The sequence below is a fragment of the Callospermophilus lateralis genome, chromosome 3 (genome assembly GCF_048772815.1).
Source record: "Callospermophilus lateralis isolate mCalLat2 chromosome 3, mCalLat2.hap1, whole genome shotgun sequence".
NCBI classification, from domain to species: Eukaryota; Metazoa; Chordata; class Mammalia; order Rodentia; family Sciuridae; genus Callospermophilus; species Callospermophilus lateralis.
In genome coordinates this window covers 31,446,618-31,461,721 of record NC_135307.1, presented here as the reverse complement: position 1 = coordinate 31,461,721, position 15,104 = coordinate 31,446,618, and the positions used below count along the sequence as shown (strand labels likewise).

General features: G+C 40.0%; 1 protein-coding gene across 3 annotated transcripts in view; it reads left to right on the top strand.

The window, feature by feature from the left end:
- The window catches only part of Rgs6 (regulator of G protein signaling 6), a 570,177-nt gene that overhangs the window by 175,913 nt on the left and 379,160 nt on the right, over positions 1 to 15,104 (top strand). The window lies entirely within an intron of this gene.

Genomic DNA, 15,104 nt, shown 5'->3' with positions numbered 1-15,104 from the left:
GTGTAGACTTCAGCTCCACAGGAAGCCCTCTGGCTCCAGCCTCTGGTTCAAGAGCTCAGTAAATCATAGAATTAGATTTGCTGATTCTGGTCATAACTGTCTTGCCTCTTCTCGTGGGTTCTCTCTGCTCATGGTGCTGTCAGTTAGGTGCCAATGCTCATTTCCACAGAGGAGGCCTACCAATGGCTCAGCCCCGGGCTGCTCAGTCTTTGGGCGTTGTGATCATATATATGCTCAGTTGACACTTTTGAATTCCTTCAGGCCTTTTGGGTGGGTGTTATTTTGGCAATTCTTACTAAGAAATCAGGAAACACTGGAGTTGGTGGTTTTACAAGTAGCTCATGTGAACTAAGGTCATTGGATGCGGCTGACTGGATGTAGTCAGTTCCATGGAGGCTGTTTTGACTGGGAGGACATTTTGACCTAGCTGGACTTATGCACCCGAGTCTGTAAGAAAACACAGCTTTTGTTTGCTTGCTTGTCTTCCAGATGGCTAAATAATGTGTAAGATGAGTCCCTTGTCACCACTATTCCATTTAAGCCCCCATCCCTGACTCCTTATTCCACATGGCTCATCTTGTCTCTCAGGTTTATCCTGTCCCATAGGTGGGGAGCTGGGGTGCATGCGTGTATTATTTGGGAGAGAAAAAGGTGAGTACTTAAGTTTTTTAAAATTCTGTTTTGTTTTAGATTTTGTTAAAAAAAAAAAGTCCCCAAGTCAAATCTTGAGAACATGATTTAAGATTAAAGTGAGAATAAAATTGATAAAAATAGGGAAAAATGACTTTGGCTACAAAGTCACTGACCTATTGAACTACCTTGAGAATGATGGATTAAAAATAGCAATATTACTGAAAAATGTAGGAGTTGTACCCTTATTTTGCAGTTAGTATGTAAAGGAGCATTTTTTTTACTATATTATATCTTTATCTCCAATTTTTAAATTATGAGATTTATATCACCTAAGTATAGCCAAAAGACATTTTGTCATTTAATTGTTTCATTTTTTCCCCTTAAACTGTGATTTAAAAACAGGGATAATTCTTAAGCTGGGTTTCATTACTTAGGGAATTAACAGTGGTTGCTAGTATGATTTTAAGATGTACAGTGATGTAGAAGTAGCATACACTTCAACCTTTCAGCAGAATTCTCATACAGAACAGAATTAACCAGGACATTTTTTTTAAGATTAAACTTATAATTTTGGTAATTGTAGATTCACATGCAGTTGTGGGAAGTACTAGAGTTCCTATATTACCATTTTTCCTGTTCCCCCAATGGTACCATCTTGCAAAGCTGTAGCCCAGTATCACAACCAGTGTACCGACAAAGTGCAGTCAAGATACAGAACAGTTCCATTAATGCAAGAATCCTTTAGCTTCCCTTTCTTAGGTCCACTTCTCATTCTTGACCCCTGGCAACTACTGATCTGTTCTCTGTTTCTCTACTTCATTTTAAAAATACAACATCAATGGAATCATAAAGTATATAGCCTTTTAGGATAGTCTCCCCACCCCCCAACATAATTGTCTCAAGATTCTTCCAAGTTGTTGCATGTATCAATAACCCGTTCCTTTTTACTGCTGAGCAGTATTCTATGGTATGGATGTACCAGTTTTTTTATTCACCCATTGAATGACATCTGGATTACTTCCAGTTTTGCCTATTATAAACAACCAACCAAACAAACAAACAAACAGGCTTTTTTTTGTAGAGTTTATTTTTTGACATACGAACATGGATTATGTCTTATTCTAAGTAGGATCCCAGTCTTGTGAATGTACATGATGTGGACAGTCACTGTGGTATATGTACACAGGAAAGTCACATTAGATGATTCTACTATCTTTCCTATTCCTATCCCCACTCCCTTCCCTTTATTTCCCTTTGTCCAATCCCCTTAACTTCTTAATGACAAAATTACAGAAATGTTAGGTGCTTTTTAAGATGAGATATGAGATTATAGGTTTGGAGTTATTTAGTATTAAAGTGCATTTGTGAATTATGGCATTCTAGCTCAAAGTAGCTCTATTTCCTAAATATAGTTTGTTTACGGTATTTATCAAATTGAAGTAAACAATTGGCCAGTATTTCCATTAGAATTTACAAATACTCATACTGTGCCCATCAGTTCTTTTCTGCTCTCAATCTAAATGATCATTCAATATACACTATTAACATCAACCTTCATTAAGCATTGTTGACACATCTCATTGTGTTTGTTGAAACTGGCAATGTGATAGCATTTGATTGTGTTGAGTTTTTGCTGCCAAAGTCAATTGTTGAATGTTTTAAAAAAACATTACTCTTATGCACTTGGAGGCTCTGATGAAGGACTTAATTAAATAAACATTTGATTATGAACAGAAGTGCCAATGCGGGTACAGTTGGTGAAGTTTATAGCTAATTAATAGATGGTGGGAAGTCAGTTAAGGGATGCTCAGGAACATGTGGTTATGTTGGTAGGAAGGAGAAAAGGCCTGTCTGCTGTCCCCCAGTTCCCACAAAGTATGTGACTGCATCTGCCTGGTCTCCATGTCAGCCCTGCTAGGGATGAAAAGCAGAATGATCCGCCTCCGGTTTGCCCAGCAGATGCAGGAACAAGATTTACATGTTAAAGCTTTTAATGTAATTCACAGAATTTCTCTGGATAAACACAATTTTAGGACTGATAGTAAAATGTTACCTGCTTAGTTAAATTTCCTTAGAAGGTATAAAGCCTTTTGTTTTTAAAAACAATGTTCTTCTTTCACCTCATAATAATATTTTAAAAATATTGCTACCTATCCTTTAGGCTTTATTTTCCAATTGGAGAAACTGAAATATAGAGACCAGAGGAGTCTCAGAAAATTCCATGGAGAGAAGGAACTTGAGCTGAATCTTGCTTGCCCTGAGAAGTGGAAAACTAAGAAATGAAGAAATGTACTGAGGATAAAAGTTAATAGCTTTATTAAAGAAGGAAAAAAGTAAATGAGGTGATTTGGCTAGGAAGTTCCTAAAAGCAAGAATTCTCTTTCATCTGAGCTCTCAGTACCTAGAGTCTGGCCCAAAGTAAGGATTCAATAAATGCTTGTTTAATGAATAAGTAAGCATATGGGTAAGCAAACAAGCTGAAATGAGTTTTGATAACAAGCTGAAATGAGTTTTGATGTTGTTATTCAGGGTGCCTTCTCAGACTGTTCCCACACCTACCCCTGGCTGTGGTGTTCCTGCTGAGTATCCCTGGCTGCCTAATAAACTCTATCAAAACTCAGTGGCTCATCCCTGCAGTTGCACAGGTTCTCTGGGTTCCACTGGGCAGTTCTTCTGGTTATCTGACATCTCTCCTGTGGTCAGACAGCAGCTGGGATTAGGTTTCTGGAGGCTCCACTTGGATGCAGGTATATAAGGCACTCTGTTTTCAGGGCCTCTCCTCTCTCTCTGCCCTGTCCAGCAGGGCAACTTCTAATGTGATTGTTGGCGCAGGCCTCTTAAAAAATGGTAGAAGCTTCCAGGCTTTGCAAAGGCTGAGGCCTGGGACTGTCCCTGGGTTACTTCCTCTCTTAGTTAAGCAGTCATGGGGGCCAGATTCAGAGAGAGGGAAACAAACTCCACCTCTTGATGGGGCTGGCTGTTTTTTCAATAACTCTCCAATGCCAACTGGATACCCTGCAAGTTAATTCCATGCTGACACCAACAACCCAGAGTTGCTTCAAACTCCATGAATTTGGGGCTCAATCCCATAGGACTGTCTCTGGTAGAAAACTATATTTCACCTCATAATCACCACAGATTTTATGCCAAATTTTCTATTGCAAAAGAGTGGGGTGCAAGAATTGTGTGAAGCATTCTTTAAAAAACAAATTGTGCTGGGATTACTTTAAAATAGCTTATTACTAAATTGCTTCAGTGCAAGATTAGGGCGCATGGAATACTCATGAATGGATCAAAATTGAATAGCCCACCCTGACCCACATCATTTCTTTGTGACAGATTAGCAAACATTTTTCCGGTCTGAAAAATAAAATGTTAGCCTATTGATTGTTATTGATTTGTGCATTATAGTTGAAATATTATACTTGAGATCACTTACAACAGTGTTGCAAAGTATGGACTTACAAAATCTAATCTTCTCTGTCCAAAGACTCCACATTCCTGTCATTGGCTTCGGTATTTGTTCCGCCATCCTCAGAGCTACTCCTGTGTTTCCCATCAACCCTACAGTGCTATAAACCAACCACGCCAATCGGCTTTTAAATATACAGACATCACCCAAGCACTGAGAATTCCAGGCTTGGGATACCAGTGCATGAGAAGACAAATGTGCACCCATATGCCACTGGTGAAGATGTTGCTGCTGTGTTTACCTTTTAAGTAGTGTGACAAATGCCATGTGACAATTATGCGATGAAAGGTCATAGACCAATTTTGGGGCTGAAAAGCAAGGTGTGAGGATTATATAGTGGTACAATTATGTGGTGAGATATGGTATTCCCCAATTACCCCTACTTCTTCCCAGCTGGCTACAAATCTGGGGGTTCCCCTGTGCCACGTTAAGTTTGGTGACTTTAGGAAAGTTCCATCCTTAACAAATTCTGTTTATTATAAAGGATATAAAAATAATCCTATATAGTGGGAGAGCTGGAAGGGTCCCAGAAGAGAGTCTGCCTCGGAGCTGGGATGCTCTTCCCTTCTGGCACCTCAGTGTGCTCACCAGCCAGGAAGGTTCCAGAACCTCCTTTTCCAACAGTATTCCTCCAGGCATCATTGCTTAGGCATGATTGATTAACCTCATTGACTGTTGATGATAAACTTAATCTAAGTTCTCTCCCCAGAGGTTGGGGATGAAGCTGAGGGTTCCAGCCTTCTAATTATATGTGTGGCCAATTGCTCTCTTGATTCACCTTGATAACCTAACTAAAATATAGCCGAAAGGGGCTCATTATTAAAAAAAAAAAAAAAACCTACAATACTCCTATCATACAGGAATTACTAATGGTTTTTGAAGCTGTGTGCCTGCAACAGAAACTGGAGACAAAGACAAAATAGACTTCTTTTTTTTTAATACCACAGGGATGTTGTCCAAGGATGCTTGGCCATCTTTACTACATGAGGCCTCGGCAGACAAGTTGATTTGCTACCTGATGCACAATGGTAGAATTCTAAAAGGGACTGTTTTCCTCTCATTTGCTTGGACAGTGACCCTGTGGGTATATTCCTGTTGCCCCTAGAGCAGTTTCCTAGAAAGTCCACGCCATACCTCACATGTCCATGCCAGATACATATATGGGTGAAGAAGAAAAAGTCTGGTCACAGACGTGTGTGTGAAGGGACAGGCGGGTGGTGGAGGACCATACTGGGAGAGCCTCAGTGTGGGGCTCTTGTTTACAACTCCTTTGGCAGTAATTTTCCTGATCCCCAAGGACAGGAGAACAGAGACTCAGCCCTGCAGTGGGGAAGCTCAAATTCCCTGCTGCCTAAACGTGACTGTCTCTGTCTCTGCCTTCCCCTCCTTCATGTCCTGTTAACCCAACCCTCACTCAGGCCTGCTGGGTTTGCCTGTTTTCCTTTGCTTAAAGATTGTTCTCTTGGGCCAGATTCCTATTCCCCAACTTAGCTATCATAACTGGTTTCTCAAATGTTCTTTCAATCTGGTCTTGCTAACAAGCTATTTTAGTGTCTATGGATTTGGGGCATCGTTATCTCACTAGCTTGGAGGTTCCTCTGGGATCTCTTGACGGAGTCTCATCTTTTTAGGATTTCCCAGTCTACAGTGATAACCTAGAGAAAAGGATTGCTTTGTTGGGGGAAGAACCTTACTGTTTCCATTCAAATATTTAGCAATCCTTTGTGTTCCCCTATTTGGAATTTGGTTTTGTAAGGGACATTTTCTCGTGAGCTGCCAGCAACATCCTATAATATGAAATTCCATATCCCCCCTCGGTTCATCAGGCATCTTTATATTTTTCTTCCCCTTCTCATTCGCCCAAGGTTACTGTTTAACTGAAATCCTCAAGGGCAAAGAAACTTCTATATGCCTCCCACATCCCAGAGCTAGCTTGGAGTTTGGCCCCAGGCAACAACCAACAACTGTGCCTTGAAGATAATTCCCTGGGGAGTTAATTAGAACAGACTGAATAATTTAAGGGGCAGTTTTGGTGAGTTAAATAGAGAAGAGAATTTCAAGTGTCAGGGGTTGAAGCACCCCCTCCCTCATTATTTCAATTCTTACGTATACTTTCTTAATACTGTACATTAGAGTAAGCCTGGTTTATAGATTTATGACCATTCATTAATTTGAGTGCTGACTAGAAGCCCAGCTTTAGGCTGACTTCCATGGACATTTGAGTTGTGATTATAAAGCAAGTTAAGTCACACACACACACACACACACACACAGTAAAATCCCAGGCGATCTTTAAGACCCACTCCAGAGGTCACTATCCTAGAAGTTTAAACCCACTCTTTTTCAGGATTAGTTATTCTCTTGTCTGTATCTCAAAGGACTTTTACACAAAAATATTACAACTCTTCAGACTTTATCTTGGTAACATGTTTATTGTTTACTAACATGTCCTACTCATCTGACCTCAGCAACAGGGAGACAAGCTCTGTTGGCTTGATTCACCTACCCTGTCGTTTTAATTAAGCATCAGATATATACCAGACACTATATAGTTGGCACTCTGTTTCCATGGGTTTCACATCCAAAGATTCAACTAAGTACACATCAAAAGTGTTTGGGGAGCCAGGCGGGGTGGTGCATGCCTATAATCCCAGCAGCTCGGGAGACTGAGATAGGAGGACTGAGAGTTGAAAGCCAGCCTCAGCAATTTAACAAGGCCCTAAGCAACTCAGTGAGACCCTGTCTCTAAATAAAATAGTTAAAAGGACTGGGGATGTTGCTCAGTGGTTAAGCATCCCTGAGTTCAATTCCTGGTACCAAAAATTAAATAAATTAATTAAAAGGATCTTGGTGGGGGGAAACTATCTGTACTGAATATATATAGACTCTTCAATTGTCATCATTCTCCAAGCAATATAGAATTGCGTTTATTTACTTAGCATTATAAGTAATCTAGAGATGATTAAAGGCACAGAGGAGGATGTGTGCAGGTCATATGCCAACATCATGCCATTTCAAATAAGCAACTTGAGAATCCATCAAGCTTGATATCTGTGGAGGGTCCTGGAACCAGTCCCCATGAATATCCAGGCACAGCTGTATTTGGTCCCAATGATCCAAAGAATAATGACGGCTTACTTTGTATATAATCTCTGTGTTAGTGTCTATGTCAATCATTTTGTAGCTACATTTTCGTTTAACACTCTTTCTCTTGAGGACAATTAAGAAAGCAAAAGTTATCAAGAATTTCTCCATCATGGTCATAGTAAGGTGTTCTCTAAGCTTGTTAACACATGTTGGGTCCAAGTTGAAAAGCTAGGCATGTCTTGTTTGTGGTCTTTTTCTCTGTCAGACACAGCCTGCACCATCAGCTTCTGACAGACTCTTTGAAAAATAAGAGACTTGGCTTCATTGATCTTAGTATCTTTGGCAATGTTTTGCTCACAGAGCAGTTTCAGAAGGTGTTTGGCATTGGACTAAAGGAAATGTGCTCCACTCAGCATTTATATGCCTGTGGTTTATTTTCAAAGTCATATTTTTATGGTGTCTCCTTAAAATGTGACTGACTTGAAATGTCCTGGGATGTGTTTCTCTTAGAAGAAGGAGCCTGCAGGACCACGGAGATGTGGCAGAAGCAGGAACGTATTCATCTCTTGTTGGGTAGCAGATCCCATTTTTCTCTTCACTTCTCTCTTGGCAGATTCTTCTTCAGCTCTTATGCTAGCTGCATTTCTTTTGTCATCTCTTAATTTCAAGATCTCTGGAGGGTTTTTTTTTAATCTCCCCCCCCCATACTCTTTATTTATCTACCTTGCTTGTTCTTCCACATTTCCAATATTTTGAATTTTTTTCTTCTCCCCAATCTTATGTTTATTGGATTTTGAGATGTACTATAGTTACTCAACTCCTGTCAGAATTAAGAACCTGAAAGAGTACAGTGGTTCCCACTAGGTCACCCTTTGATGGACATGAGAAAGGGGACATTAGGATGAGCTTATTGAAGCTTTAAGCAGGAACATCAGTAAATACTGGCCATGCTGAACAGTGAAGTATATTAATATATATTTTTTTCTTTTTTAGAGCATTTACTAAACCTCCCTTTCCCAGTCTTGGCTTCTGTCCCCTGGTTTTCAATGATCTCCCTCTTCTTAAAATCCCCTACCTTTCCCAAAGTGCTCCCTCCATTCATGGAATAGGAAGGTATCATATGTTAGAGGTCCACCAGTCTGATTGGATGAACATAACTGATACTGCCCATGCCTCTACCATCAGGCAAGGCCTTGAATTTGTGTATCTCTTGCCATGAGCCAAGATTTCCTACTATGGGAAGCAGATTATTCATCTTTCAATGCCAGTGCTATATATTACATGATTGATGGCCAAGTCATTGTTACTTTCTAGAAGGCAACTTTCATATTAGTCTTTCTGTCCTCAGTGCCAGTGTTATGATCTGGACTTCATGGAGGTGGCTTCTCCATGGTGGATCCCAATATTCTGGTCTTAGCATTTTTCTCAACACAGAAGTCTAGGCAACTACTTTCAGTTGATTGGAGTTGTCATTCACGATAAAGCCTGTTTGGCACCCCTAGCAGCTAGATTTCTCTTGGCTAGATCATGCCTCTTCATGTGTTTCCTAACCACTTACGTCAACCACTTGACTTTAACCTTTATACTGTTTTTTTTTCAACTCTTTAATTGATTTTATTTTTTGAAATACATGACAGCAGAATGCATTACAATTCTTATTACACATATAGAGTACAATTTTTATATGTTTGTATATAGAGTATGTTCACACCAATTCATGCTTTATACATGTATTTTTTTCATTACAACACTTATTACACATATATACCACAATTTGACATAGCTCTTTATATATAAAGTAGGTTGACACCCAATTCAAGTCTTCATACATGTACTTTGGATAATGATGTCCATCACATTCCACCATCCTTGCTAATCCCCTGCCCTCTCCCTTTCCATCCCAGCCTTCTGCCCTATCTAGAATTCATCTAATCCTCCCATGCTCCCCCTTCCTACCTATGAATCAGACTCCTTATATCAGAGAAAACATTCAGCATTTGTTTTTTGGGGGATTGGCTAACTTCACTTAGCATTATTTTCTCCAGTGTCATCCATTTACCTGCAAATGCCATGATTTTATTCTCTTTTATTGCTGAGTAAAATTCCATTATATATATGCCACATTTTTTAATCCATTCATCCACTGAAGGGCATCTAGGTTGGCTCCACAGTTTAGCTATTGTGAATGTTGACATGGTTTTCTTCCTTCGCCCATTTGGTCACAAGATCTATCAGTTGAAGCTATCTGGTGACTTCCTGCTCTATCTTATTATCTCTGAATGTGTTGGCCAGCTTCAGAACGATAAGTGTTTCTGTGGCACACCTCCATGTTCACTGGATCTATCTCTGTCTTCTCATATATGTGGTCAGTACTTCATCCTTTAGAAATGGCATTGATCATTCTTTTCCCCAAGCAACATATAGCTGTCCTGGAGTTACTAACACTTTAACATTTTCAAGGTGCCTAGGTAAACGCCTCAGAGGCATCTCCCATTTTTCTGGGTCTCTGTGCATAAACATATTTATTAGATCTTTGGGCACAGAAGTTGGGGCAGGAAAATGTCATTTAATAGGTATATTCATCAGGGTTCTCCAGAGAAACAGAACCAGTAGGATTTATATAGATTTATAAGAGATTTGTTGTTGGATTGGTTCCCATGATTATGGAGGCCTAGAAGTCCAGGATCTGCATACAGCACACTAGAGAATCAGCTGAACTGGCAATTGTAATTCAGTCTAAAGGCTTGAGAATCAGGGTACTCAACAGTGTAACCCCTGGAATCTAGGATCTGTCCAAGGCTAAAAGAAAACGGATGTCCCAGCTTTAGAAGGGACATCTGCCTTCTTGTTGTGTTTACCATTTTGCGATCTTCTGGCTGGCCAGGTATCCGATGATGCTGGCCCACTTTGGTGAAGGTGGATCTTCTTTATTCAGTCTACTGATTCAAAGGCTGATCTCTTCCAGAAACACCCTCACAGTAACATTGGAAATAATGTTTTAATAGTTTCCTGGCTCTCCTTTAACCTAGTTGACAAATAAAATGAACCATCATAATAGGCTTTCTGTAAGTTTTTAAATGGCTTAATTTTATATCTACATGCCTTGTATATGGGTGATGGTGTACCCCTATTATCACTGGAGTTTGCCAGCGACTAGGGTTGATAGAGTCATTGTCTTGGGGTTCTCACACACAAAACCCGAAATCTTATCCTTAAGGTCATGATAATAACCTTGGCCTTAAGAATTTTTATGGGAAAATTCAAGGTATTTTAGTATCTTGAAGTTCAGCCTGGCCTGTGGGACAGAAGCTCACTTGGCCCTGGCCCTGGGTCAGGCTCTTGGTGGCTGCTGCCGCAGAGTTCCTGTAAAGACATGGAAACTCAGCTTTCTCAGCCATCAACTATGAATATTGAATTAAATAACCACCAAGTCCCCTTCCAGCTCTCAATTTCTCAGAATCCTTACTTTGTATATTCTGTTTTCTAGCCTGTCCTTTGTGTTTAATGTTATAAGTTTGTCCGCATTTTAAAAGCTAGCATAGCAGGAGAAAGAGGTAAGGAATACTTAACAAAATTGTATTTGATCAACCCAATAACCTAGTAGTTTTTTTTTTTTCTTTTTGTCTTTTCCTACCAAACTTCTCTTTCCTCCCTTTCTCCCATTTTTGGAGGGGTGTGTGGAACTGGTGGGGAATACTGACGTTCAAGAAATAGACAATGCACAATTGCAAGGTTAACAGCAGTCGATTAAATGGTGCCATTTTCGGAGTACTATTAAAATAACGAATCTATTTTGCTGAATAGTAGAATGTCTTCAGTGTTTAGCCTTGTGCCTGCTGCTGAAATAGAAAAAGGAAGGAGGAGGAGGAAAGTGAGTGGGGGAGGGAGGAATAGTCAAGGAAATAACTCAGAACATTTTTGAATGATCTGTTTTCTTATTGTTCCTGGTTTATACTTGGACAGTGGTTTTTATTTGGAATTGACTATAAGAAAATTTGTGGCATTCTTTGTCTAACAGTTATCATTAAACTTAAGGGAAAGATTTTCTAAAGCCCGCTTTGCTGGAGCTGCCCCGCTCCCTTGCCTGAGTAACCTTACCTGAAAAAGTCAAAGATGCAGTTGATTGGCAGGCTCTCTCTCCTGAAGAATAATGTCACGCTCTGGGTAGATTTAATTCACATTCTCTCCATCTTCAGAGAAGACTCACTGTACTGAAAACTGCAAAGGAACTGAGACTGTAGTCTGAGGACCTCACATCTCCAACAGAGTGAGATGTGGTTTATGATAAGTATTCAATAAGTTATTTTCGTAACTTAACCTAAGAGAACTGAATGAGGAAATAAAAGAAACGTAACAATTTACTTATTGGAGAAATCTTTGAATAGTTTTGCGCTGTCTTCTGGAGTATGCTGCCCATGAAACTGTACACTAAGTGGATCATTATACAAATATTTAGTTATGTTAATATGACTGTTTCCTTACATGCTAAATTGAGGACCTACTCTCCTGAAAGATATTGCCCCGTGTAATCTCCAAGTGAAATGGGAAGAGAATGCCTTAGAAGGTACTTCAATTTTAACATTCAGTTTGTTTTAGTCAGCTTTTTTTCACTGCTGTGACTGAAAGATCTGACTGAAACAATTGAGGAGGAAAAGTTTATTTGGAGGCTCACGGTTTTAGAGTTCTCAGTCCTTAGACAGCCAGCTCCATTTCTCAGGGCTCAAAGAGAGACAGAACATCATGGTATAAGAGTGTGGTGGAGGGAAGTGGCTCACATGATGATAGGGAAGCAGAGAATCTCCACTTGCCAGATACAAAATCCATACCCCAAAGGCACACCCCCAATTTCCCATCTCCTCCTGCCACACCTTACCCACCTTCAGTTACCACTCTGTTAATCTCCATCAGAGGATCAATTCACTGGTTGGGTTAAGGCTCTACAATCCAGTCATTTCTCCTCTAAACCCTCTTGTATTGTCTCACACATGAGCTTTTGGGGGACACCTCACATTCCAAACCATAATACAAACCTTGTTTCAATATCCATTTATCTGTCTACCTCCAACATCACATATTTTTTAACAAAGAAATGTCACTGGATTGCAGTAGCTCATGGATTTGGTGAGGCACCCTGAAACTTTATGGGATCCCCAAATTCTCAAACACTACAAACTGAGGCACAACCATCGTGATCCAGCTAGGGTCCTCAATGGCTTCATGGCTACAGTCTTCCACATTCACATTGGCCCCTGGGGACTTTATATGTCTTGTTTTGTAAAATCCTTTCTGCAGCCCTATATGGTAGGTGTGAGAGTTCTTACCCTGGAAGACGTAGGAAAGACTAAATTGTTTTTCCTAATTTCACACAATCAGCACTGTTCTCCGGCACATACCAGCAGGATGTCCTATAATTCAGTTCAGTACTGATAGTAGCTACCTAGAGACAGACCCAGATCTCACAGCTGAAGGGCTCAGTCCCACAAGACTGACCCACTTAACATGACAATTCCAAGTTATAAACCATAACCTGTCTTTCTGATAATCTGGATATAAATTGGGGGGTTCCAAGACCCCTTTGCTGGGTTTGATTAATTTGCTAGAGTGTCTCACAGAACTCAGGAAACACGACTTGCGAGTATCCCTTCATCACCAAGGATATTTTAGAGGACACCAATGAACGTCCAGATGAAGAGACACATAGGGAGAGGTTCTGAAGGGTCCTGAGTACAGGAGCTCCTGTCCCCATGAAATCAAGATGTGCCACCCCCTCTTGGCTCATGGATACATTATTGTTCACAACTGGGAAGCTCTCAGAACCCAGTCCTTTTGGATTTTTAAAGAAGCTTCATTAAGCTGATGTAATCGATTCAATAATTGTCCATCGCTGAACAATTCAACCTTCAGCTCCTTTCCCCTCCCCAAAGGAAAGGTCCAACCCACTAGTGACATGGTTGTTTCCCCTTCAACTATCTCCAGCCATCATTTGTCATATTAGGGTACAAAAAGACACTTGGCATATTGGAGATATGTGTATACACACAAACACACACATATACACACACATATACACTCATACATATATATTCACACATATATACTTATATCTAAATGTGTTATGTATATTTATATTTATTTTTTAAAATCACAATATCATTCCTATTATAAAACATAAAGTTTATACTTTAAGAATAAAAGACACATATGTGTAATCTTCAAATGCCAAGAGCCTACTAGATATTGTGAATGAGAATAGAATCTATGTCACTTGTTACTGAAAACCAGCATAGAGGTGTAAAATTGACCAGGACACCTGCAGGGATGGGGAGGGTTGATACTTACCTAGCAGCATTCTAAAAACTTGAGTATCTTGAACTCACTTAGGTGAAGGTAGAATTGTATTTGCAACCTCTCAGAGGGAAACTTTCACCTGTTTTGTTTTTTGGAGGGAGAGACTTTCTGAAAGCAAGGATACTTTGCTTAGGTGTGGCCAGTCAAACTCCCTCTGAATTTTTTGGATCTTGGAGAAGTCTTGCAGAGACCACACAACCCCTGGGAAAGGTTTCAGGACATAGTGTTGATGGCCAGTGGCTGGTACTGGCTGTGGTGTGTTAGACAGAGACTCCTGTGGCAAGAACTGCTACTCAGCTGCCCTTGGTTTCTGCTTGGTTTTCTAACACTTCTGTCCATTCTCTATCCTTAGATATTCTCCTCCAAGGTCCTAGTGGCCTAAAGTAGCCAAAAAGAACTTCCCTTGCTTGCAACCAGTGATCCTCTCTAAGTCAGTCAGTGGCTTTGCTCAGTTACCTGGCATAAACTACCTTCTGCTCAGACAGCTTAGAGATGATTAGGGCCCCATGATTCATTATTAATTTAACTTTTATAGTAAAAACTTGCTCCATGTAGGAAAGCATGATTATTTTGATTTCTGAATTTAATTAACCAGACAGCAAAGAAGAAAGCATGCTGTTTGCACTGAGCATCAAAATACCAGGAAAGTTGTTTATAGATAGTTTTAGCTAAGCACCAAAGGCTTATTCACATTGTCTGCCTATTCATTCAACAATAGGAACTAGGGAAGGAGGAAATAAAGCATCAAGGAGGATGACAATGTTGAATAAAGCATTAGAATCCTGACCACTTAAATCTTTAATATTCATGATGAGAGTGCTTTGCATGTCTCAGGCAGATTTCTTTTCACCACTTTGTATTCCGTGCCTACATTTACATATTTAAATAACAATTTTTAAAATCATATAAAAGTGGTTAGGCTCTCCCCCACCCACCATTTAGCTTGCAGTTCTTTCAATTCTCTGAGACTTGTTAAGGAAAACTTTGAGAGTCGTAAATACCACCATTTCAGAGTAAAGATGAGAAATTCTCTCACCAAATCCAAGTTTAAAGAGATCCTGATGTTTCTTGATGAAATAGGCCCAGGTGGTCATTTCCCAGTAACCATCTCACCTGTATGCTAAGAAGCTCCCTGAACTACATATGGTTTTTGTAGAAGGTAGGAAGAAGCTTTGTGGCCACCAGAAGCCATAAACAACTTCTTGAAATGTAAAGCAGAGTCACATTTTGTTCAAGCACTGGGCCAGGTCTCATGTAGGAGGACAAAAACATGGTACCCCTGGTGCTATTTTAGCATAGAGGCTTTATAGTTGGAAAATGCCATATAATCATCTAGTGGTTCCTCACCAAGACCCTGAATGGGGCATTACTGTCACTGTTCTCCAAGAAAGCCAGGTGTCACTGCAGTAGAATTGGATGAGAGCTAGCAGAATCAGAGTCAAGACTTAGGACTGACTCCATAACCTGGTGAGCCACAAGTCTTTCTCCATTTTTAGTTACCCAGGAAAGATAGAGGTAAAGACTGATGACTGCTTGTTATGTGTAAAAAGGTCATAAATGACCT